At 43.5% G+C, this 27680-nt stretch overlaps 1 protein-coding gene across 3 annotated transcripts in view; it reads right to left on the bottom strand.

Moving 5' to 3' along the window:
• Window positions 1–27680, bottom strand: part of PAG1 (phosphoprotein membrane anchor with glycosphingolipid microdomains 1) — a 117111-nt gene that overhangs the window by 82847 nt on the left and 6584 nt on the right. For all 3 annotated transcript variants that reach the window (XM_063327112.1, XM_063327107.1, XM_063327111.1), the window contains exon 2: window positions 6079–6138. The gene's annotated coding sequence lies outside the window, so the exon portion shown is untranslated. The remainder of the gene's footprint in view (window positions 1–6078; window positions 6139–27680) is intronic.

Raw genomic sequence — 27680 nt, forward strand, 5'->3', positions numbered from 1 at the left:
TGCATTATCTGTGTTTTAAATAACAAGAAATGAATTCCATAGTGGCCTGATTTGACAAGATATTCAGAGGTCTACTCATTTCAAATATAATACTTCAATAATTAAAATTACTTATCTTGTTGAGAGAAGTATAAGGTCAGATAAAAATTTTCCTAATACCACCTGTGAGTTCAATTTTTTTTTTCTCATTAGACAAAACATTTTTGGAAATAAAATGTATCTTCTACCAGCAAATACTACTTGATAGTATGCTGTGATCTAATTTTGAATTAACAAAACCAGAGCAGATCATCTTCTGCCTAGTTCTTTTCAAACAGGTCTATCACAATGACTACCTTATCAAAATATTTCAACTCACAGTCTAAAAATACCATCTATTTATTATTTTAACCTGCTGTACAGACATCAGTCTAACACTCAATTAGAGTAAGCGGTTATGAATCATGCGCGTTTTAGGAATATCTGGCTCTCTGAATAACACTCAGGTTTAAAATCTTTATTGATAAAAATGTCTTACTTCCAACAGAAATCTAGATACAAATGTACAAATTAGGGCTAAAGCAGCAAGCCTGCTTTATGGCTGAGAGGTGTCTGGGCTTGGCTAGCTGCCTTCTCTGCCTATTTCCACCTTGCCTCAGATAATTGGAATAACGATGAATGAAAATTTAGGCCTGCAGTTTTAATAGTAACTATTTGTTATTTAAATTTCCTTTTCCACACTGAACGGTTGCAAGAACGTGTGCTCAGAATTAAAAGGCCGCTCTTTAGCATCAGCACATTGATTTCTTGGGGTCCTGGCAAAGCTTTTCACATTGTTTCTGGGCTACAGCTCTACACCCCTCTAACTGCCTGTCAGACATCATTTCTGCTTTATGAATAAATAATATGGTGCCCAGGGGAAACGCTGGCCTAAGACAAAAAAATCAATACGTGTCTAGCACGTGTTATGTAGTTGATCAGCTGAAGTCTGTCTCAAATATGTGGAGTAATTTTAATAACAAAACAAATGCTTTCTAAACTGAGCTTAAAGGAGGGTTATTAAGAAAGCACTACTACTATGTCACTGCATATCCTATTTGAAGAATAATAATATTGTCCTCTTAAAATGTGAACAGATATTCTGATCGCAAAGTGTTTGGTGAATACTTCTCTACAAATTTCAAATATTCATGTTACAGAGATACAGTAGCAACTGATTTTCTACTCTGTTCCTCTTGGAGTAGTTTCGGTGCACATCTGCATAGTAAAGCTGTTATTACAACTGCCTTATTTTTCATTTTAAAAAAAATCTTCTTCCAAAATTGCCTTTTTTCTTTTTTTTTTTTTTTTTGCACAAGGCCTGGGATCAAAAATGAAACAAAAGCAGAGTAAATTAATCATTCATGCAGCTCCATAATCACCTTAGTCACTCCTGCACCGTATTTTTGCTGTCAGCGCGGTTTGTGGGTCTGACATCTGCCACCGTAGCCCTGCAGATGCAAACCTGCCACAGGAGTGTTTGAATCGCTCCACTTCTACGAGACGGGTCTACACAAAATGAACTTAACTCCTGTTGCGAGGTGTTTCTTTAATTCCTTTCCATTACATCTGAGAAGGGTGGGTTTTGTTAAACATGCCATAGGGCGAGCAGCATGGGCAAGAATCACTGCTTGCTCGCTTTCTGCGCCTGACTGAAGGTGGACCTGCACAAGTGCAACTCCTACACCTCCTTCCTTCCACCTCCGTGTCCTCCAGCATCAGGAAAGCCTACATTGTGCCAGGCAGCAGCATTCAGCCTCTGCTGATGGTTGGTGCCACCTCCCTTCCCCGCTCACCAAGGCCAAAACCTCACGGATCCTCACCTCCTCAAAACCACCACCATCCCACCACGTTCCTCGCAAACATCGACCTCATGCTAGAAACCCGTGAGGAGGTGGCTGGGTTATTTTGGAACAAGGGACAAGCCGCCGGTGCTCGCTGCCAGCAGCCCTCACAACAGCCACAGGCGTCCAGCATCAGCAGCGCGGCCACGCAAACAGCAAAGGAGGAAGAAAACGAAGAGGTAAAGGCAAGACGGTGAGCTGCAAGTCAGGCCCACAAATGACCTCTGAGATCCCTGACTCCGAGCCGCCAACATCCAGCCCAGGGACACTGCTCTCAAAGGGCTTTTTTTCGCCCCCCCCCCCGCTGCTGTTACGCAGACCTTTTAGTGCAGATCCTCCCCTTGGGAGCATGCTGACAAGGTGGCTCCTCCTGTTACGTTCAGTGTAATGAAAAGCACAAACTTCATGTATTTATGACCCTTTCAGACTGAGGAGCTGCAGCTGAGTGCCCTTGCCCGAGGGTGCTCACTCCTGCAGGAGAGCCGGCCATCTGGAAGGGCAAGCGAAAGACAGCAGAGGGAAAACCTGACGTCTCGGGGAAGGAAACCTACAGACGTGCAGAAGCTACCACCGACAGCAGTGGAGATAAGAGATGTCTTCAGGCGTACACTAGCCAACATGGTGGAGCCCCTTAGCGTCAACACAGATAGAAAATGCTTTTATCGACTCAAAGAAAGTGAAACGCTAAAGACAAGGAGAGGGGGCTTTCCAGAAAAAACAAGAAACAAAACCCCATGCAACAAAAAAAAAAACCCAACCAACCCACCCCCAAACCCACACAAGCAAAAAGGAGAAGGCTCAGGCTCGTATGGTTCTGTATTTATGCTGAATATACGCAAACCCCAACCCCTAGGTAGGAGACTGTCTGCCGGCGAACGTTATTAAGGAAACAGGTAGGATGGAAATTGAAAGCAGAGCAGCTCTCCCTCAGTAACTCCCCACATAGGCAAGCTGTTAATTTTAAGCACCAAACCACATGATCCATGTGCCCCCACAGCTCCGAGAGAAGCACCTCCTCACCTCTTCTCAATACCTTTCCAGCAGCCAGTATGGCCGGGCTGCTGACGGCGCTGCCCCGTTCTTGGTGAGCACCCAGATGCCAGCAAGCCCTCTCCTACCAGCACCTGGCTCACCGGCTCGCACCCTTTCGTTCTGCCACACGCCTTGTACCCCCACCATGCCAACACCAGGCCAGACAACCCAGAGCAAGGACACAGGGAACATGGCAGACCACTGAGACGCCCAGACACCACGCCAGACAACCCAGAGCAGAGACACAGGGAACATGGCAGACCACTGCGAAGCCCAGCCATGACCACCATACGTGTCACACCAGGCCTGCGTGTCCTGCAGAAGACGCAGGTTTGCAGGGGAGAGCCTGCAAACACCTCAGCCATCCTCTTACAGAGACCCACACAAGAGACCCTGGCCCTGCACTTCACCCCTCACAGGTCCCTGGCCCCACAACACCTACCACAGGAAACCGCCTTCCTCCACATGTAACAAAGCGACTGCACAAACAGGTATTTCTGCTAACCCTTGGGGGACAGGAACACTTCACCTTGGACACTTCACCAACGACTACTTGACCCACGCTTTCTTACGCATTTTATGCTATTTAATCGAATAATTATGCTTCCTAAAACTGAGACTGGCCTTAACCTTTTGCCCTTGATGTGCCAGAGCCATACCAACCTCAGGGGAGGAAGCCCTCAGTGAAATACCCAGACCATTGTATTCATGCAGCACCTGGAGATGTGGTTCCACACTGAGAGACCCTCGGCAGCCTGGCTGGCTGAAAGAAGTCCTCAGTCCACCCACCTCCATTGTCACTGGCCACGCTTGCCTTCCCCACCTCCATCTGAAAGTATTTCTTTCAGCCACTCTCTGAACCAGAGCTGTAAGGTGATCCACGGGGAGCTTGGTCATTTTTTAACATGGTTAAAAATCCCACGCTGCCAGGCTAAAGTCCAATACTATTTCTCCTCCACAGAGGCTGGTTGAAAGCATCCTGTCTTCACCTTCCAGCCTCACTCAAGGCCAAATAACTGTTTCTGGGTTGTACCATAAATGGGATCAGAGAAGTAAATCCAGATTTTTAAAAGACACTAAAAACCCCCATAAAACCATCTTTTTTTTTTTGTTTTCCTTTTTTTTTCTTTTTTTTTCCCGCTCTGAGATTCCCAACTTTTTTGAACTGGAAGGAAAATTCACTGGACCTTCAGCTGTACTCAGCACCATGTGGCTGCCTAATGCTGATGGAGGATTACATGGCATGATAAGCAGTTCATAAATTCTGATTTCCTGTGCAAGAATTCACATTATCCAGGTCCTTTAAACACGCAGCAGAGTCATCAACACACTCTTATTGCAAACAAAATTTCCAAAATGATGAGCTATTCAACAAGGAAGAGAGTGAAAAAACTCCCACCTTTCAGAGGTGTTTCATTTCCAGATCTGAGTATCTCTTACAGAGAATGAGAGTTCAGAACTAAACCGCTTCATCTTTGACAGATTTAAAGACAACTATCATAATCCTCTGGTTTCCACAAGGTAAGACTTCATAAGCATGTGTGGTATTAAATTGATTTTACATTAATTCTATCTTTAAAGGGTCTGGTAAAGCTCATTGATTTCTAGATTCATTTTAAAGATAAATACTACCAAGAAGCAATGTTTCCATCAATCATATGTCAGTTATATTTATGCACTTCTCATGGGCTCAAGATTTGGGCTTGAAGTATCTCTTGTACTATGTACAGATACCAAAAAGAGACTGAGAGAGGGACTCGGAGTATATTCACACAAACTGGTACAACCAGTCACTGTAGTTTAGGAGGTAACTGGTCAGACGAGTTATGGTAACCGAGTATGTTACCAGAGGTGTGCTCTCAGCTTCTGCAAAAGCAAAGTTAAACCAGTAAGCTTGTCTGAGCAAACCAACTTTCCTTTAGGAAAAACTAGGAACATGGACCAGGTCAGCTAGTACAATGCGGTGACCTTCGAGCTTCTTCACTTGTCTTAGCAACACGTCGTATGTAAAGATGGTATGCATTCGCGAAGTACTGATTCCATAGAAAGTTTCAAAGCTTTATCTGCGCTAAGGAAGGGGCTTGGAATCTTCCCAGTATTTCTCAACTCAGCCACAAATTGAGTGCATTACATACAACCAAATCCGGTCCAGTCCCATATCATCACGTATTAGAAACAGCCACCCAGCAAGGGCTGGGATCCTTGGAACAGAAAAGAACTGCAGTGTTTGAAAATTCACATCTGCCAGGTGTTGGGAGATGTTAATTATTTAAGTGGCAACTCAATATAAACTTGATGTTCCTCAAATCTCTTCAGACCGAAATGAATGCAAGCAGTACCAGCCTACGTACTGAAGACTGGATCTCACCGGTCTCCATGCAGAGGTACCCGATACGCCTTGCAGTCTGCATGCCTGGACTAACTTCCTAACCACAGTATGCTTTCCCGTACCCTCCGCAGTGGGATAGCTTTGTAATTTGAACGTGAAATATGAACCACCAGCTGTCTGTTTTGTTATTTATTTTCTGTCCATACCAATGGAGACCTCATTCGCTATGCTTTCAAAACAGGCTTTGAAACAAGCAAATGCAATGTATAGATCTGCAGCATCTACAGAAATTGCAAGAGCAGAACCGGCTTTTAAGAACTTGGCAAAGTGAGCAAAGACAGCAATTTCCAATGAGGCAGTCATTGCTCTGCTTGACCAAAACAGACCCACCGACCAAAATTCCCATCAAGGAAGCCTGTGCCAGCGCTGCAGAGCAGAGCACGTGGTGCCTCTCACACAGCTCCAGGAAGACAACCAGCTAGAAGACTGGGATGCTGATGGGTAAGGAAAGGCTTTCTGAATGACCACACACAAACCCATATTCGGCTGACTTCACCTTTCAGCTGGCACTGGTACTGCTGCTTTTTAGGACATGAGAACAACAACTGCATTTTCAAAATTTATCACGTCTTTATTTTAGACACATACACACACACACAGAGGCACCTCACACAGTACATCATGGATCATGAAGCTGTAAACAACAGCTTCTGTAAAAGCTACTTGTAACACTACTGCTACCCGGTTTAATTGCTTAGCACTGGCATTTTCATAAATTACAGGGGTCTTCACGAAACTGAACTAAAGCCAAGCTGACCACAACAGGAAACAAAAAGCAGTTGCATAAATAATTACCTTGGAGTCTCTGGAGAGACTGATGTTCAAGTGATATACAGTATTGACAAACGTTTCCTCCTAGGAAAAAAAAAAAAAAAAAAAGAAAGAAAGAAGAATTCACAATTCTGAATTCAATGATGCCACACTATGAGAATATAACAGACAATATACATTATCTACTGTTTCTTCAAATTTAAAATCATATCCAGAGAAAAGTACTTCAGAAAAAGGTTTCCTTCCTGTATTTAAAAGACTTGAGAGTAACTAATACCGTTTTTAAACCTCTTTCTATTATTTTTGTCTGTTTACTATCTTCTGACTTTCAAAGATCTGATAAAGAAGTTAGGCTGAGAATTAGGGCATTTTTATTCTCAACCTATGTAATGTCGCCATAATATGGATTTCATAGATCAAATCAGAATTAAAGGCTCCTGTATGTTAAGTTAGGGTACTTTATACCCGTGCAGCGACAGTAGCTTTAGAGAGATTTCTGCAACTGCTCAAGTTTTATGAGCAGAAACTCATTGTTACTTAGTAATTGTATTGGTTTGGTATCTAAAGAAAGAGCATCCAAGTCAGCGATGAGAGATTTACCAGGAACAGAGAGAGGTAAGGAGGTTGCAAACTTTCCGTTAGCACCAGCCTTCCAACATATACTTTTGGTTATGGGATAACGAAGTGGCCATGTGATTGCAATCAATCCTGCAATGCCTACATAATAAAAATGTTGAATTTCTCAGACTGACTTTTTTTTTTAAGATTGCCCAAGTGAAAAATTAAACTAACTTGGTTTGTAAATTGACTTAGCTAGGACAAAGTGCTTTCCTTTACCTGAATGTTTATTTCAGATTTAGAGGGTCTTACATCATTAACTTTGTAGGGAACAGGCCTCCTATACTATTGTAAGACTAGTTTAAACCAAAGTTAGAGCATATCTACAGAAAATGGTTGCAAGAACTTATTTAAAGGACTTTCCAAATTAATTTAGTTAAAATTACTGTCCAACTTGTCAAATAAATTAGGCTGTACACTGCTAACCAGTAAAATTAGGAAACCTAATTACTGCCAAAGTAAGCAGAAATAGATATAAAATATGGTAATTCTGAAGGAATATGCCATTTCTTCTACACCATTAATTTTCAGAAGAGACTCAAGTCTCTAAAGCAGCTTAAGAAATCAGGAATACTGTCAGGCTATCTGCCGGCTCAGACCACAGAAGGATATACTGATTCAATTACTTTCTTTTGACATAAACCGAAATTAAAATCGGTATAAGCGCATATTACAACTCAAACTTTTTGCACAAAGACAGAAATAATTTCTTTTTTGTAAGCATTAACCAGTTGCTTTGCTCATTCACCACCCCCCCCCCCCCCTTACTGGTGTAGTCTACTAAAAATAAAGCAGTGCAAGCTCCTGGAGAACTGTTGCTTAGCTACATTCTCAATTATCACAATGCTGGCCTTACTCATTCAGTGTCAAGGTCAAAGCAATTGTTTCTTTACTTTAATGATGAAGTATCCTGTTTATAAAAATCTTATCTGTTTCCTGCTTGGTAAAATATTGCAGATTTCAGTCAATCATTGCTGGCTAGTCCTCCAGAGAGAAAGTGTGAGAACATAACCGGTAGTGTTAATTTTCGCCCTTAACGGAGAGCTCTTTTCCCAACTCCACCCAGAATGCCAATTGCTTCACACTGACACACAGGCAACCAATTATACCAACATTTCTTGCCTTCTTTGCTGCAGCCAGGCAAGTGTAGCAGAAATGCATTAGTTGTATATTTATTTTTATTCTTATTCTTACCCCCATCCAATGAAAAGCATAAGTAAAGTGGCATTTTTGAATTACCGTGCACCTCTAGGTCAGCGCTGTGGGAAAGCTAAAGCCGAGAAGGAATTTCCCCATCAGTTCTAAAACGCAAGAACTTTTTGGTTCCTCTTTGCCTTTGAGGGCAGGTGTTCGGCTGCAAAGACTGCGATTCTCCCCAGGCTAGTCCGGGCTGCTGAATATTTCATAGCCCTTGAGAAATGCAGCTGTAATCAACTTGCAAATAATGAAATGGGCAGTGATAATAGAGCAGAGGTAAAGTGCGCCATTAGAAAGCACCAGTGCTTTGGCTGCTGCTGCAGTCTTGCTATAACAATTTATCCAGTTATTTGATAAAATAATAATGCTATCAACTATGAAATCAAAATTAATGCTATGCCAAAAAAAAATCAGAAAGTGTCTCAGGTGGCCAACATGAATAGCAAAGAGAAAAAATCAGAAAGAGTGCCAAAGGAATCACATTCAAGACTGAAACTCCATTAAATGTGTTAATCACATGCCAATTACTAACAGCCATGATAGGGTATTAATAGAAAACTAAGTTTACAAAAGTTACTTAAGGCAGGAAAAGTTTTATAAATATTAAATTAAAACAAAGAAAATATTTCAGAAGCAGTAAACATGTTCACTTTATTCAAAGCTTGTAGAGTAACCCAGCTATTCTCCTAACTTCTTTGTAACAGGACCTTGAGGTTTGACATTTGGAACCTCAGATGTTTACAGTGTCCTCTCCGTATTGTTTCGTGCTGGCGAGCACCAAAAGACAGCAAAAACACCAACAGTGAGATTACTATAATGGCATTTCCTGAAGATATGATATGAGCTATGATTAAGAATTTCATGTTGAAAACCAGAATTGAGCAAGAGGTGAAACGAAAGAGGCGATGACAGGACAGACAGAAAGACACACTTCCCTGGAAGTGTTCAAGGCCACATTGGATGGGGCTTCGAGCAACCTGGTCTAGTGGGAGGTGTCCCTGCCCATGCCAGAGGGGTTGGAACCAGATGATCTTTCAGGTCCCTTCCAACCCAAAGCATTCTATGGTTCTATGTACCTGTGAACTATGCAGGGAAGCTCCACAGAAAGTAATTCTTCATCTCACTTTAGAAACCCTGCCCAAAACCTGACTATTCCTCATCTGACCCTAGTTTCTGAAGAACAAAGCACTAACTGCTTGTACAAACATAAGTTAACGTGACAGGCGAAGCTGCAGTAGTTATATGGTAAAAGGGGCAGGTTCATACAAAACGACCCATATGGATAGACAGTGAGACACCCTACCATAAGTATTTCCTATAAACAAAGATGACGTCTACCCATCTTGATGAATTTGGACGGAGGTGTAACTTAGACCACTAACCCTCTATCCTGATCTGCAACGATAAGCATGGATAAACTGGGAAAGGCACAGTCTGCATGTAAGAAAGGGCTCAAATGACTTTCTCCTAACCTCCTCCAGAGCAAGGCGAGTGGTGACCGAGGCAAATGTGCTCTCAGATGCGCGGCTTTTGTTAATCTCATGATCTTCTGTGTATCATTAGCACAGGTGAATTCCACTACACAGCCAATGTCTAGGCTGTAAAATATTAGTTCAGTTGGAAAGGACCTACAACAATCATCTAGTCCAACTGCCTGACCACTTCAGGGTTGACCCCAAGTTAAAACATGTTATTAAGGGCATTGTCCAAATGCCCTAATCACTGACAAGCTTGGGGCATCAATCACCTCTCTAGGAAGCCTGTTCCAGTGTTTGACCAACTCCTCTGTAAAGAAATGTAAAGAAATGAGGTCGCCCCTCAGCCTCCTTTTCTCCAAACCAGACAAGCCTAAAGTCCTTAGCCACTCCGGGGAGGACATTCCTTTCAGCCTTTTCACCAGCAAGCAGCTGGTGAAAACAGCTGTATTTCGAGTGACTCTATGTGATGTGCAACTGTGGGGAAAAGCAGATGAGAAACAAGCACGAGCTAAAGAATAAACACAGTGCTCCAGTCTCGCCTGTTGGAAACGCAGCAATCCCCCAAAAGTGCCATGCGGCAGGTGGATCCTCCTCCTATGGACTAGAACATGCTCCAGTGCAGAAAAGGGTAGAGACTGTCTACCCTGGCCCACATTTCCCCAGACTCCAGAGGAAACCCCGCTGAACCACGATGCCCATGGCTGCACGGTCCTTTCTTGTTCTCCCTCCGAGCGAGGACTGGCACGCGTAGCTGCTTTCTGATGGTTACACAACAGGTACCATGCCAAAGGAGTAGGTAATTCACAGAAGGCTGATGTTGGCTCCACTAGTTAACTTCTCATACTCACAAGAATAAGCCGAATCTTATTCCTAGAAATTAAAGGAAGGTCTGGATGCAGGACTGCTGGTAGATTCACATGCAACGCTGCAGGTTGCAAAGGGAAGTCTTGACAGAAATGTGAGGTTGCTCAATGGGATACTGCAAACATGTGCAAGCACAAAGCCAACAGTAGGGGAAATAAAAATTGCTATGCTCTTTGAAAAAGGACCTCTACATTCAGGGATGACTTCAAGTAATGTCAGCCTAATCATCTTTTACATGTTTCAAAAAGTAGTTCATAACAACTCCAAGAATCCAAGCAGATTGTAAAAGAAATATTAATGAAGTTGATAAACACATCCTTTTCCTTTGATCCCTTTGTACTTGCTATGTTCTCTACACGGATACTCTGTATTTTCATTTCTCTCCTCACCAGCAACAGATACAGAAGGTGGATAGGTTTAATATTGCCAAAGAAAATCTGGTGTACACATGTTCAGTGCAGCAGGGGGAAATCATCTCTCTCTAACATCCCAGAAACATCACCTGTCACTCTGAAAGAAAGTGGTGTCTCAGGGTGATACTGCACTGGAGTAATTCCCATGCTTTGATAATCAAAGGACTCCTCCTAGTGTTATCTTCCATCTGCTGGAGAAGAGATCACACAGATAGACCTTCCAGCCAGATGGAGTCACCAAAAATTCTCTTCATCTATCAGAAAGCTCAAACATAACTGAGATGCACTCATTCATATTCTCCTACTCTCCCTCCTGCAAATACCTAAAGATAAATTACTCAGACAAACTCAGATTTAGACTTTAAATGTCACATGCAAATCTTATGCAGCTCATTTTTCTTTTCACTTTTTTTTCCCCCAGCATGAAAGAATTATTCTTATTAACTCACTGGGGATCATGTCTTCCTTTTACAATCTCAGAAAAAGTACAACATGACAGATAGACAGACCTTGTACAATCCAAGGTTGACGGAGTTTATCCATTAAAAATCCAAAAATCAATTTCAACATTGTGAATGCTGAATTGTGATTTTTTTTTTCAGTATTGCCAACCCTCTTCTGGATATCAGCATCCCGGTCTGACCCTTCCATAAAATGGGAAGGCTACGGTGATACAGGCTCCTGTAATTTGTGAGGTTTCTTTTATTTTTTGTTATTTACATATATAGAACTAGTCTTGGAGCAAGGATGATTAGGAGATATATATATAAAATAAATAAATAAATAAATAAATATTTATATGTACACCCACACATGCAGTCCTACCATCAAGGGACTCCCAAACAATGTCCAACTCCAAAGTGGGGCGCTCACTCCCCAACTGACTCTTACAAGCCACCAAGGCCGGCGGCAGTTCACTACTCACGCATCCTCCTCCTCGGGCAACTGACTCTGCTGGGAGCTTTGTAAAATTTGCAGAATCACATTTAATCATCCCAAGACTACATATTTGCCAACACATTGAGAAAAAGGATTTGGAGGACTGTAATGGCATTTCCTGATGGTAAGTACCAGAGGTGAGGCCGGCAGCAGTGCTGCTTATTACAGCTGTCTGGCACATCCCCCTTTCCAGAGCCACTTTCAACTGTTTAAAAAACACAGCCTCTTGCTAAATGTCATTTTGGGTATCTATCTCCATTAAAACGATGCACATGTTGCTGAAAATAAAGCCAAAGAAAAGTACGTGTCACGGCCCAAGTTAAAAGGTCTTGGCATCCTTTTTCTCTGAGAAGCTCTAGTATCTCTACTCTTTGAAGCAGGGACTTGCCACGATCTAGGAAAAAACTTCATGTCTGAGAGATGCTTTTTACTGCCTTCTGAAATGGGAAAGGCGTAATCCTGTGAAAAGGGGAACAAAAGTAAGGAAACAGAAGAGTAAGAAAGAGAGGAAAACTGGGACTGAGAGATAGGTGGGGAAGATGAGGGATGAGCACAGGCAAGGAAATTTGGCTGGGAAGTCAGAGAGAAAAGCAGGGTGAAGGAGGGCCAGAGAGTAGTGAGGAAGGAGGGTGACAGAGTCAGTGGCTCCAAGCAAAAGCTAAGGAGGAAAAAAAAAGGGTGAAAATGGAGAGTGAGATCAGGCACTATTTAGATGAGAACAGGGTGATCTGAGATCCATCCAACATGCAGCTGGTGTAAAGGGAGAGCAGCGGTGGCTTGGCAGAGAGAGGAGTTCACAGCACTGAGACTGCAGTAACAGAGACCCAAGAGTTGCATGGGACGCTGGCAACAATGGGGTGTCAAGTGAAAGGAAAGAAATGTATGTCCATTCGGGCAAAAAGAGAAAATGGACAGATTGCTAGATAGGAAGAGTGGCTGTGGAGGGAAATATATCTAGGAGAGCTGTAAAAGTGAGGAAAAGAGGCAAGAAAAAGCTTAAGAAAAGACAAACAACGTAGGAGAAGGAAGAAACGGGTCTAGTCAAAAGGAGAAGGCCAAAAGCAACCATCATTTGGCAGAACTATGCAGAAGAGTCTGTACCACTAAAGCATACTCTCCTCCAGAGCCAAGTCCATGAAGGAGTGCAGGTATATAGCCACAATAAAAGATACACTTTGTGAACAATTTAGCCAGAACATATCTTTTGCTTTACCTCATTTCTCAGCTTTGCTGGCACCAATAGCACAAAACAGGAGAGAGATAAAATGGACTGATACTACAGTATAGTTCTTCCAAACTATAAAACGATAATGCTCTGTACCTGCTAAGGATACTATACCAATTCACACGAGCTGTGGATTTTGTTCAAAATGTCTTTCGTAGACATGCCAGTGGCTCAAGGGTCTGCCACAGGGAGTCCATACTCCTGGTGGAAAATCAGACAAGCCTGCCCTGTAATCTCTCCCACCCAGTGTCTGCCGGCGGCCGTGAGGAGTCAGCTACAGCTCTGCAGGGTGTTGATGCCTCCCATCCTTGCACTGCCTCCAGCACGGCTAGTCCTCAACAGGTATAACCATGGGGGTAGAATAAATGACCCTCAGGTTCTGCTGCACGAGACTGGGACAAGGCTGGCAAACTGCGTGAGAGGCAAGCAAGATGGTTGACCAGATCTTTTTGGTGCTTGTGGTGGAAGGAGAAAAAAAAAACACCCACTGAAGTAAACAAAGGTCCGAAAACAGCCAGAAATACTCAGGCGTTCTTGTCACTACAGCCCACCCAGGTTTCCAGGGGCTGCCAAGCAAAGCAGGGATGTGGGGGGCTCCCCTTGAACCCCACAGCCAGCTGCTGTTCCTGCAGAAACCATGCTGCAAGGGACAGAGAGAGAGACAAGAAGAGGGGGGACACTAATCATAGAATGGTTCGGGTTGGAAGGGACCGTAAAGATCACCTAGTTCCACCCCCCTGCCATGGGCAGGGACACCTCCCACTAGACCAGGCTGCTCAAAGCCCCATCCAGCCTGGCCTTGAACACCTTCAGGGATGGGGCATCCACAACCTCCCTGGGCAGCCTGTTCCAGTGCCTCACCACCCTCACAGTAAAGGATTTCTTCCTGATATCCAATCTAAATCTACCCTCTTTCAGTTTGAAACCATTATCCCTCGTCCTATCATTACACTCCCTGATAAAGAGTCCCTCCCCATCCTTCCCGTAGGCCCCCGTCAGGTACTGGAAGGCTGCTATAAGGTCTCCTCAGAGCCTTCTCTTCTCCAGGCTGAACAACCCCAAGTCTCTGCTGAGTCCACTAGTCTAAGCATGCCCTTAATTATTTCCATGGTAACTGGTAGGTACACAACCACCCCTCTTACGCTGTACACTCTTTGTGTATTTTAATTCATGGAACTGGTGTGCAGAGCCCAGGAAAAATGACTGTGAGATTTATTTCTTTATTGAAAAAGCTGCAGAAGTACTGCTGCTGCTAGAGTTATAGATGCATGAGGGTAAAATACTGCGTTGAAAACCTTTCCCATGACCCAGTACGGAAGCAGTTTTTAAAGTAACTCAGCAATACACTTAGATGTCAACAGCAGCCTCTTAGCTTCTGGAGAAAGTATGTGTGGGAGACTTCACCGCTGCCTGACGCGGGCATTCCAATAAAGTCTAATTTCATATAATTGGCTAGAGCAAGTTGAAGGGAAGGTCTAGGATGGTGGGGAGATAGGAAAGGCAAGAGAATAAGCAGCAGTCACCCAAAACCATAAAACATGATTTCCTGGTATTCCACCTACCCATGATCTGGGGGTTCTGTGCCCAAAGCACCCTTAAAGCCTCAGGCAATGTTTTTAGCTAGAGAAGTCCAACTGTTACAGATTCTAAAACTTATGATACAAGAAGATATCCAGAAAGAGTTTACTATATGGACCTTGAAAGAAGTGCAGTAGAACTTGAGCCTCAGCTCTTACTCAGAACACTGAACAGTATAACATACACACTATTAATAGCAATATCTCATTTATGAATTTTCAGAATAAATCAAACAGAGTAAGCTTATAAAAGCTTTCTCCCATAATTTCCCCACATCCTGCAGCGTACTCTCCAACAACGTGTGATTTGGTTCACAGCTCTTGAGCCAAACAAAGAGGTGAGGTTACGGTCTCCTATCTACAGGGACCTTTCTGTAGCAGTATCCCAGTAAATTCACACCACTCCTTGCCTTGGGGCTGCACTGCTTACTTCCGAAACAAAGAAACTGATTTCAAAAGCTCTGCTAATTTTAGGAGTGCTTTATGTTAACTAGGAATTAGATGATTTCCTGCAGATTCAGGAATATTGTTGCTACAGCTTCTACCACTTTTTGCTTTTTTTCCTTCTTCATCCTCAGGCTGCTCCTTTGCCTACACTGTCCCAACGTAACGGTAGCAAGTATGAAAGACTAAGGGTCTCCACGTTCCTCTGCAGTAATCCTCCATACTGACTGCATTTTAGAAGAAAATAAATACTGGAAAGAACCCTCTTCACCACAGAGGGATTCGTGGGCTGCAAATTATTCCTTTAAAAGTGAGATACAGCAAGATGCAACTAATAAAATGGCTAGTGGCACAACAGGCGAAGTGCTCTCTTCCCCATTAGTCTAGGCCCAACTGCAAGGCACCAAGGGCACGCGACATATTTAAGAATATTACCCAGACACAGTGCTCTCCACTTTCCTCCTAATGGCCCAGCACAGACCAGCGCTAAGTTGCCTGTGGAACAGAGAGCACAGCAGATGATCATCGCACGCTACGATCTTATCAAACTCGCCTTTAATCAGGCAGCACAGTTCAGAGCCAGTTCAAGAAAAAGGCGCCTCGCTAAGAAAATACCCTGCATCTCAGCCACACAGAGCTTGCTTCAGGAAATCTGCAGACGAAGCTTGAAAAATGTACCAATTTAAAAGGAGCAAAATTGGACAGGAAGAGCATATACCTTTTATACGAAAATGATTCATGAGACACCCCTACAAAGTGTCAGACAACAGCAAAGCAGTTCATCTACTATTGATAACCCAGCATTCCCAAGCCATCAATAGCCGTTTGAGTACTCCTGAGGTAAATTTAGCTTCATCTTCATTATTTTCTGTATTGAAAGACTGGGGACAAATTCATGGATGTTTACACAATGGCAAGAGAGCACAGTATTGTAGGTTTTATTACACTACCAAAGCAGAATCTCGTTCAGACACTGCTAGTGTATAATTTCTGTCTCTCTAAAAGCTGGAAGGCAATCATTAGCATGTTGGATCTGGCAAGTTCATATTATCTATCTGGTAATTATAGAAAGATGGAGAAGCCTTCAAAAAAATACCCTCCAAGTTCTGCATTTACTACACACCTGATCAAAATACTATCACCATTACCTAAATTAGCAGATCTTTCCTATAAACCGTTAGTCAGGACACATTAACATTCGTATAAAAAGCATTAAGTAATTATTAGAGGCCATACCAGCTATATTTTATCTTCCCTTCCAACTTCAAAAATATAAAACTATGCAACGACACCCTGAATGCAGGAAAACATTTTATTGACGGTGATGACAAGCTAGGCTACATGGCAGTCTGTTGGGCGTTACTAGCCCAAATGAACACATTATAATACAGCTTTAGTTTTTCAAAATATGTATACCATTAGTCAATGCTATTCATACTGCGGCAGCACCAACGTGCTATATACACACCAAAAGATAATCCCATCCTCCAGAGGCTGCTGTAGCAAAGGACAGAAAAATGAGAGACAAGGGAACGGGTTAGGGCATACATATGCATACGTATACAAAGTAATTGGGATGGCCGGCCTGTGTCTCATTACCTCATTTATTCATGCTTCAGGTAAAAGGGAGACAAGGAGGTGCCGGGAAGATCACAGAAGCCGGGACAAGACGGCTACAAAAGGAGATGGAAGAATAGAAAGAGAAGTCAAACAGAGCACTGAAAGTGAGCCCAGGGAGGAGAGACCATGAATGAAGAGGTTCAGCCAAAACCAGTGACTGGTGGTAAAAAAAACCTACTCCGTGTCGTATAAATGCAAGGCTAAGACTGCTGGGAGCGGAGAGCGGCAGGAAAGGCCTGTGAGGTGCTTTGGTTGCTCCGTTCTCGGGCAGGGGCTTCACAGCCCCCGGCATCTCACGGACCCCCGGCAGGCCTCGTGTCAGAGCCTGAATGACACCGACTCAAGCGGCAGGGCTCCTTATCTCTCTGGCTTACACACCTTTTTAATTACGCCGGTTGTGCGGGCCCTGGGCGGGTTGTCCCTCGGGGGGGACACCCGGCTGCCTGGCTCAGGGCCAGCGCAGATAGCCGGGGTGTCCCCGGGGAGCCCCCTTCAGCACCACCGACCCCCATCCCCACCCTTGCATGTTGTTTTTTCTCAGGAAGCCTTGAGGATAAAGTAAGGCTACCAAGACTGCAATAAAAGCACGTCAGTGCGTGCATCCTGCTCCCCGCTAATTCCCAAAACTACAGCAACAAACAAATAGATTCAATTACCGAGGCAGGCGATAGCCCAATTCAAGGGGATTGGTACATATGTTATAACAAGATGCTGGAGCCGCAGCCCCATCGCATTTACATGAAGAAATCATTTTATGCAAATCTCTTCTCCACGAGTGAAGGCCGTACAGGAGAGGAGAAACAGCGCTGTACGGAGATTCACGATGCATGGCAGATGGGCAATTTAAGGTAAATCATACAGTTCGGTTATACAAGACATATAACCTGGGGAGAAAGTGTGTAGCTTCAAAGTCATAAATTATTTATAAATAATACAGCCTTCTCATGAAATATCCAAAAGGCCAAGCACCCATTTCTCCCATTATTTTTCTCCACTTTCACAGATCAGAGGGAAGCGGAAGATGAATATCTTATCAAGAATGAGCTAGTTTTGGGGGAGGATGGACTTAAGACGGTGGAGTGAGTTAGGGGCTTGCAGACAGGACAGCAGGAACGGAAGGCAGGAGGACTGCTGTGCCCACCCACCTGGGAGCAAAGCAGCAGAAGCCAAAAGGAGGGAGCTGGAGCGGGCTGAGGAGAGGCAACTGTCCCCCTGGGATCTCAAACCTCCCAGGACTGTCACTGACAGCCTCTGCAAAATCATCACTTGCTTTCCGCCAAAAATTTCTTTTTTTTTTTTTTTTAAAAAGTGAAATCTAGCACTCAGATTCACAAATCACAGCTGTGGCATCCATGTGCATGGTGTGTTTTCTGTCAGCAGCGCTGCCTCTGTACAGCACACGGGGACACCTCTGTATTCAGTTCTCCAGCTTCCTTCGGCACTTCTGTTGTGGTACCTCAGCAGCCTGATGCCTTCTCATTTTCGTTACCCAACACAGCACCAACCCAAATTCTCCAACAATTCATCTCATTTCTCATTTTTGTGATGTCATAGAATCACACAGAGCCACAGAATGACAGGGGTTGGAAGGGACCTCTGGAGATCATCTGGTCCAACCCCCCTGCCAGAGCAGGTTCACCAAGAACAGGTTGCACAGGAATGCGTCCAGGCGGGTTTTGAATGTCTCCAGAGACGGAGACTCCACCACCTCTCTGGGCAGCCCGTGCCAGAGCTCTGCCACTTTGTTAAGTGGCTTGAAAACCTGCCTGAACGTCCTGCCTGGTGACCACCAGTGCTCTTACAGGTATCCACCTTTTGATAGATAGATACACAGTTCATCATTTATGTTGCAGACTCTTTGCTCTTCAAAGTCCCTTTCAGATTTTCACGCTCAGTTTGTATTCAATTCAACATAGTCTGGTTGGTTTATTTTTGTTGTAATCATTAGGGGCAGATACCCATATGCTCAAGGATATCTTTGTAGTCCAAGTAACTCCTAAAATTTGTGCATTCAGCAGACCACTGCTTCTGCTTGCTTAAATACAGATGCCTTATGTGACTTTTACAATGTGTTTAAGCAGCCTTCCATGCCGAGCCTAAGGATATTAATTTTCACCCTCCTGACTTTCTCCTGTTTTCAACTGGTCTGCCATTCTTCAGGTGTGGGAAAGGTACTTCAGTATCTAAAAATCCCTAAAAGTTAAAAGATAGATACGTACACACGTAATTCAAACCTTTTCTAAAATTCTTCAGAGTCTTGATGTGCATTTTCTTTGCATTACAAATGGTAAGTTTGCCTAAATGCAACCGGAGTGTAATTCTCGAGTTCAGTGCTCATGCCACATGTGCAGTATAAGGCAAATAAAATGTACAACAGAAAAAAAAAACCAAACCTGATTTGGTTTCTTATTAGCTACAGATACTAGCATCACTGTCTCATATCAATTAGCTGCAATGAAAAGACGGAAATACCAGAATATTTCTCCTCAGTTTTAGGAGTGTCACATTTTTCACATGAGCAAAACTAGAAATAAACATACCTCTTGTTTAATAAAGAGCAAATGTAGCACCGTCACTTTATCCATGCAGTCATCTCTCTCTGCACCAGGGGTTTGCATGTATAATCCCTCTGAAGCCACAACGGGGTACGAACATGCAAATTCCAAAATGACAAGAAATCTACATTTTCTGTTATCATGGAAATCTTCTCAATAGCTATTGTTCACGTACACTGTGACCTGTCAACCTTTGCAACCTTTTCGTTAACAATGAGGCTTGTTTCTGAACCTTCCTAAATATTTTTTAAAATTAATTAAAATGCCATACGAACTCCCATCCTCCCAAGCATTTTTTGTTCCCACACCACAGACCAAACCAAAGAACAAAATCTCTTTTCTGTAGGAAGGAATATCTCTCTTGGTTAAACTCGTTCCTACCTAAGCCTACAACCACTTCCCAGGTCAGATTTTAAAAGAGGAAACTTTTGTTTATTTTGCAGCTCTCTAAGGTATTAGCCACTCTACCACACATGCAGCTGTTTCTCTTTTGAAGTCTCTGATATTGCAAGTTTACTCAAATCTTAAACGGTACCTAAGCTCTCGTGCATGCCTTTAATTGGGGAGGACCTGTGTAAAGCCTTGAATTTCACCCTCTCCTAAAATGGGAACACTCCCTCTCCTTTGGGAAAAATCGAACAACTTATTTAAAGACTGCTCCTCTTTCACCTCAAAAAACTTTATCCCTGACCTGGAAAACCTCCTACAGTCTCCAAGGACTGCACCACAGCAACAGTATTTACACTGAGAAAGCAGCATCAGTATATCGAAGATCAGGCTCTTTGTTTATTTTAAAAAACATGAATAGGAAATAAATTTATATGAAAAATGCTTCAGTCTTTATTTTGCAAACAGAGAGTCACGGGATAAAAACAAACGGAACATCAATAGTCAAAGGATAACTCTACTGTTGCTGCCCTATTGGACAAAGATTAAAGCTATGCCTGTAATTAATATAAAATCAGCTTGCAAGCCAAAACAAGAAGGCTAAGGTCACCGATAACAGCTCCACTGCTCCCACGTGCATAAAAAGCAGCGTATTTGGAGGGGTTTGTTTCCAGGCAGCTGTTAACTCGCCAGGAGGAGGAAACGCAGTGGCACACCGTACCGTTGTGGTTTACAACAAAAGGCCCCTCTGTAGGCTTGTGTTGATAAAAGCCTCCCGCCTTCAGTCTTGGATATGATACCGCTTAAGGCCTATTAGTATGACAGTGAAACTCAGCACCCGTCTGCTATTCCGTGGAGGCACATGGGACACAACGCTAGCTACCAATGGCTCGGAAACGGAGCTAGTAAGAACCGGGCTTTATAGGAAAGGAAATACTTAGAAAAGGCGAGAGGCTTGCACAATAAATATTATTTGTCCAATATTTACAGGCTCAAGTCACTGCAAAGAATGAGATTTTTCCTTATTTTTCACATACGTGGCCAGAACTGGGATGAAGTAACTGTTCTTTCACACACAACCTGCAGGAACAGGAGACAATGACAGATACTGCGTCCCTGCTGTACAATCCAGGGAGCATATAAGAGATTTTTCTGTTTTAAAAACTGGAGGTGAAAAAGTGGGAGTGAACTGAGAAGCAGATGCAAGGTACCAAGAATATGTCGGTACCCTTTTTTCAGTGAGAATGGATAACCTTTCTCAAGTTTTTTAAGAACAAACTAGAGAACTGTTATTTTAGAACAGGCTCTCTTAAAAAAAGCCTGTCTGTAAAGAAGATGGCACAGAGGTGGTTCTACCACCTATCCAGCACCGCTGCTTAAGAGTGCAGTTGGTGCCGTCACAGAATTATAGAGGGGCTGATGTTGGAAGAGACCTCTGGAGGTCATCTGGTCCAACACACCTGCTCAAGCAAGGCCACCTAGAGCCGGTTGCCCAGGACCATGTCCAGGTGGCTTTTGAATATCTGCTACAAGAGAGACTCCAGAACCTCCCTGGGAAACCTGTGCCAGCGCTCGGTCACCCTCACAGTGAAAAAGTGTTTCCTGATGTTCAGAGGGAACCTCCTGTGTGTGCCCATTGCCCCTTGCCTCCTCAAAAGAGTCTGGCTATATCCTCTTTCCACCCTCCCTTTAGGTATTTCTACACACTGATGAGATTCTCCCTGAGCCCCTTCTTCTCCAGGCCGAACAGTCCCAGCTCTCTCAGCCTCTCCTCATAGGAAAGATGCCCCAGTCCCTCAATCACCTTCTTGGCCCTTTGTGGGACTCCCTCCAGTATGTCCGTCTCTCTCCTGTGCTGGGGATTCCAGAACTGGACCCAGCGCTCCAGGTGTGCCCTCACCAGTGGTGAGCAGAGGGGCAGGATCACCTCCCTCCACCTTCTGGCAATGCTTTGCCTAGTGCAGTCCAGGGTAGCATTCACCTTTGCCACAGGAGCGTACTGCTGGCTCATGTTCGACTTGGTGTCCACCAGGACCCCAAGTCCTTTCCTGCGAAGGTGCTTTCCAGCCAGTCAGCCCCCCAGGGGCAGGACTCTGCATTTCCCCTTGCTCATGGTACCTACCACTCACAAGTTCAGATCTGGGATGTGGGATAACTCCTAGTTGCTCTCCGTAGCAGGGCCGAAGGTGACATCCCCTGCACACAGCACTGATCAGCTGGGGCTGGCCACAGGTACAGCTGCCTCGCCAGAAGCCAGACTCTTGTCAGGAGATAAACAGCCGGTGGTCCTCCATCCCATGTTGGCTACATCCTCCTGCAAGGTCCACTGTACAACCCGCACTGTATCAGCATCCCCTAATTTAAAGCTCGACACACACCGAATTGCCAGACCATGCTTTTGGAAGTTAACCCTTTCCTGTATCGAACTGCCAAGGCTGAGGGACAAAAATCCGCTAGAGGATCACGCAGGAGAGTGAGGAAAAGGCAAGGTTCACGTTTGCAGTGTGTGCCTTCAGCCACAACGCCGCTCTGCCGCTAAACTGAAACAGCGAGAGAAAGCAGCACTGCCCTTCTCCCTGACACCGAAACCCGAAACCTTGCTCTTTAGCATGCAACTGACTCAATAGCACTAATTTTTTTTTTTTTTTTTTTTGCAAGAGCTTGCTCCTAGCTGCATAAAATCAGGCTGATGCCGATACGCACCACAGGTACCGGGAGTGTTAATAAAACCCGGTAGCCAGGTGTTCAAAAGGTATAAATCTCTCAGCTTCTGGTCATTTTCCTACAGCAATCTTCACACTTATTTTTTCTGAATTCAATCTTTCTAAGTGCCAGCTGCTGATGAATTGCAGGAGGGTGATTTTTGTTAAATAATGAACACTAACATTTCAGAGTCACACCTCTGAAAATCTATTACTACCTATTGACAGATAGATTAAGCACAGAAATTCCTGAAGGTGTTTTTTTTTATTTATTTATTCCTCTGGAGTCCAGTGAAAGCAAGCCTTTCTGTTTAAAGCTGACGGTTTTTTTAAGCATCAGTGTAATTAATTATACAGGCTAATACTTAATATAGAAAAGACAACTGCAGTGTGGAGCAGGGCTCACATCGTGCCGGGTGGAACACGGAAACCGCAGTGTCTTGGAAATTCTCCTTCCCAGGGAATCACAGCACTGCAACGTATAACTTCTGCTTAGTTCAGAAAACCAAGTGAAAACAAGTTTTCTTGGTTACTGCATTTCCTGAATAAAATATTATTTACTGCTGATTAAAACTGACAGCTCATGCTAATTTTACCACTGTCCAAGAACTAATATTTCAGTAATTCCCACAGCTGGGAGAAGCAAAGAAGCGACAAAAACCAACCAAGGGTTTCCAGGTTCCCAGACTGCTGACCATGAGGTCCAAACCTCCAGGGCTTTGGCATCCCAGAGTAGCTCCTCGGGCCACCTCGCTTCTGCACGGAGCCATGTCCTGTGGTGCCAGATGACTCCGGCGCTTCCAGGCTCTGTGGTCCACAGCTGCGGATGAAACCCTCAGGTTGTCTGTCTCCAGAAAACCCCTAAGAGAGGACTCCTGCTGCTCCATGGCGCAGGGTCTGCCAACATCTCTGCAGGTTCTGGAAACCAGGACACGGCCAGGCAGCTCCAGCAAGGCTGGCTCCCACACTCCCGTGGGAGTTTGGGGGTCCCATCACTTCTTTCACAGACCAGACTTCTCCTCCCAGGCCACCCAAGCTGCCTCTGGAGGCTGCACAACACAGACTGCAACTACGGGTGTCGATGTGCTGGTCAGGAACAAGCTGCACGGCATTACTTGTGCACGCTGTGCCTGAGCACTGAATAAATGGGAAACAAATAAATGCTGAGTTATTGGCTACCTGCCTGCTTTGGCAAGTAAATAATTTAGCTAATTTCCTCGCAATAATGACCTCCCATTTTGGTCGGAAATCAATCCTCTGCTTCCGGGCTAGTTTGATTTCTCCAATACTTCTCTAGAGCTATTTTTAACCAAAACTGTTGAGGAGGATGATAACAGGAATCACCTGGAAACCAGCATCCATCAATTCATCGTAACTCGTCATATCTGACACCATAGCACACTCCCATAACCAGACCCAGACATCTCTTCTTTCCCTACAATTTCCCGAACTGTTAACACTAATCAATTCCTGGTGTATGTGCTTTCCAGAAACGAGATGGACTTGTTAGGCAAAATTAAAGACGGAGTCACAAGTGAGTAAGGCCTTCAGGGTTCACTCACACAGATTAAAATACACAATTGATACTGAAATGTAAGTGAAGAGTATGAAATTAAATCTTCATGTTAAGAATGGAAAAAAAAAAAAGATTAAATCTTGCTTTCACTTCAGTCAATAAAACTGACTGAAACAACGATTTAAAAGATTTGACAGACTGTCCACCAAGATAGCCTGGAAAACTGAACTGTTGTACCATACTTCTAAATAACTAGCATAAAACCACTTCCCAATGCACTGGCAAATTTCATACACTAAATTGCCAGGAATAGTTTTTTCCAAATTCAGCTACACTGGCAACACCAAAATGTGACTATATGTATGCATCTTATTTGACTACCAAGCACATAGTTAAGAAAACAGGTAAAATAAAAAGGAAATAAAATCACGTTAGAAAAATCCAACTGCATTAACAGATAATATTTGAAGTACAGATTCATTATAGGTGGTCTGTAAGTTACTGTTTACCTCAGGTCCACATGGATAATGTCACATGCTACTACTCCCTTGAGTGATGAATTAATCCCCCCAGAAAAGCTCTGTGACAAGTCACATCACAAGAGACACGAAATGGAGGTCACTGTGTCAGCTAGCAAATGACACATTAAAAAGGGGGAAAAAAAGGCAGAAAATGCTCTTTATACTTTCCACTTCACTATGAACGTGAGGGATTTATTTCACTAATCCACGTCTGGCAGCGTCGGGGCTACTTGGAGCTGCAGAGATGGAGAGAAATATCCAATTTTCAAATCCCCTCCAGCTACGTAAAGGTAAGAAAGAAGAGCACTTCTGCCACCACTGAGCTGTTATTGCACCGCTGCCTGTATTAGGCCAACACCATTTTCTGAAAAGGCTAAATTAGAGGAAGGCACACATCACAAACGGCTTCCTCCCGTAACTAGGACAGCCAATTAAGATGGTCAAGAGAGTGCCAAAACATAGCTTTCTTACGGCGTGCTCAGTTGTAGTTTATTCTGCCTGCCCGGTTACAACATTATATCCCTACGTGAAGAGCGTGAGGGGGAGGAACTGCAGAAGCGACCTTGCCTATCCAAATATGAGCTTATCCAGACTACTTAAGCATTAGGTCACAATTTATTGTTCTGGGAGAAAACCAGTCTCCTTTCACAAAATGCGCTAAAAATGAGGCAATATTTGACATACCTCAAAGTGGGAGACAGAATACACATATCTAGTTTGGCCTCTGCGTATTTTCTTCTTCTTTTTCCTTAGGCAAGCAAATCTATAAAGCCTCTCATCTAATGTGTGAGATTAATAAATGATGAAGCTACAAACAAGAGAGCCCCAACCTTCCATGATGTGGGCTCAATTATTTTGCATTTAACAAGAGTAAAGGAAAATTAAATTAATTTAATCTCTGTAATTGCCAAACTAAATGACACAATCTTGCCTATTATAATAGATCAAAACAATACATTTACATTTACCAAATCACTGTAAAGGGTGTAATTTTTACTCTGGATAGGTCTTCCGTGATGATCTATTAGCTTCCATTCCTGGAAAAGTACCTACCAAATGTTGCAGCAGAGGTCACGGAGACCTTGCTTTTCTCCCCAACTAGGCTCTGGATCAGAGCTAGTTTTAAACTAAGCTCTATGACAGCATTTCAAAAGGAAGTGAAATTATATTTTGGAATGTGCTGGGTGAATATCCCTTTCTAAAGTAAATCTGGAACTGCAGGTTTTCTTATAGTTTGCAGGCTCTAATAGTCTGAACCCCGGTCTACACACTCTACTAGAAGGAAAAATAGCTATTACTTATTAAAGGAAGAAACTTCTATGGGCAATGCAATTTGTTAGGACACCCTCAACACCATCAGTAGCAAATTCTTTAGCAAGTTCTTTTAGCAATTTCTTCATGCAAATTTTTGCACCTCCCTTATACCCCAGTCTCCCAAACCAACCTCCCTGAGGGGCAGCAGGTATGAGAGCATGGTGTTGGCACCAGTGCGCCTCCGCACCACTCACCCCCAAATCTGTGCCCCTCTTCCACTGCTCTTCCTAACTCCTGCTCCCATTGCACATCTGACCTCCTCATCAACTCTCTCTCACCATGGCACGATCCCTGAAGAGGACTTCAGGTCATCTTTCTCTGTGTACCTCTTCCACTTTGAAATCCTCGAGCTTGGACACAAGTAACACCTGGCTATCAGCAGCACGCCAGGTAAGGTTTCTCTACAGCCCTTTGCAGTCGCACTAACCTTTTCATACATCTCTGGAAATAGCTTGCCTTAGGCAAGCGAAGATTCTCCTTTGCCATTTTTTTGTGGTCGCACCCCCCTGGTGGCCCACAGCCATGTGGCAACAAGCATATCCAGGTCTTTCTCTCCTTTAGTCACTTCCAACAGCAAGTCTCTAATCCCTTTGGCTTCAGCTGCAAAATTCCCATTGATTGATAATGAATTTTCCACTGATGTAGAATCGGGCATTTCGACTACACCACTACGAATTAACAGAAGAGAGCTCCGTTAATCCTTTATAAGCAAGCTTAATCTTTTGGTTTATAGAAGCAGGAGCAAAGGCCCCCTTTTCTCCAGTATCGGGCAGAATGTGACTATTATTTCAGAACATTTTTCTCATTTGATTTGATTGAAAACAGGTTTGGTTTTTTTGGAAGACACAAATCCAGACAACACCACAGATGCACACTTCTCCCAGGTCAAAAAGGAAGAGTTTGAGCTATGAATCCTGAAGCTGAAAGCTGGGATCAGTGCTCTGAGACTTACAGTTATTCCATAGAAAGTGCTGTCATCTGGAAACAGCAGACTGACAAAGCCTTTATAGCATTCACCTTTCAATTAAACAAGAGTAACATCTGAAACCTCACATTAAAATTGCTGTAAAATTTGTTAGGGATCTCTCTCAATGATGTGATTTGAACATTTTCTGTACATTAGCAATAGTTAGGGCTATTAAACTGCAAGCAAGTATTAGCACCTATAAAGACTGTTACAGAACTTGGCTAATAACTCGAAAGCAATCAAGTCATCAGAAAGATGAACTGGTCTTACATTGAGACACTTCTTCCATTAAAATGAGATTTTGTTAGATCAACTCAAATACACTTTATTAAGTCAGTAGGTAGCAGAATGGCTCTTCTTTTCTGCAGGAAAGGAAATTCATCACGAGGCTTCAATGCCTGGTAAATAGGAGCTCAATCACGCAAACCCATGCTCAAATGAGAAATCACTGCTCACGATGGCTTGTCCCATTGCAGTCAACAGTCTGAGCAAGGATACTTAACCGCAGTCAAATCTTGAAAGATCAAGCCCAAATATCACAGTTGTAATTGGTACCGCACATCAAACAGCCCTTAATTTGACGTCCTGTCCTGCAGCGCACTAGATGCGAACATTTCATTGATTTTGTAATTCATCATAAGCACTGCTTCTATGCTAGGATGAGAAGAAATCTCAAACACAGCAGCTAATTGGTTCCTCTAAAACACTGGAATGCCGCAGATCTCCGTAGGACAATAAAATGTTTATCTTTTGTCATGCATTTCATTGCCGCTGTTTAGTTGGGTGACCTTTTGAAAGGAGCAGTGGAGGCTGACGTACACCTTCATTAAAGCAGCGCCTCCGTCTTTCCCCCGCTTGCCAGAACAATGAGCGCAGGAGGGAAGAGGTGAGCAATCCGTGGAGTAATGAAGAGATTTTGTTTCAGAGGGTTATCAATTATTTATGAGTAAATCCCCAGATGAACACATCCGAAGCTGAACAGTTTTTAATACGTTTCACTCCTGTACACATGGCACAACACAACCAGACACTACCTAAATTGGATGTCTGACTCTCCGTGGTGTCAAATAGTGAGTTGAATGTGGACTTCAGTAAATCATTGTTGCGTTTTTTTAAAGTACAAGAGTCTGCGAGATTTAAAGCTCCTTCACAAAATTCCTCCAATGCTGACAGAAGTCATTCTTTATAGTATTTCCCACTCATCAAGATCTCAGCAAAGAGAAAGCTCACATTGAAGAATTTCTGTAATTATGCTGACATAGTTAGAATCATAGAATCTTCATGGTTGG

The sequence above is a fragment of the Chroicocephalus ridibundus genome, chromosome 2 (assembly GCF_963924245.1).
Source record: "Chroicocephalus ridibundus chromosome 2, bChrRid1.1, whole genome shotgun sequence".
Lineage (NCBI taxonomy): Eukaryota > Metazoa > Chordata > Aves > Charadriiformes > Laridae > Chroicocephalus > Chroicocephalus ridibundus.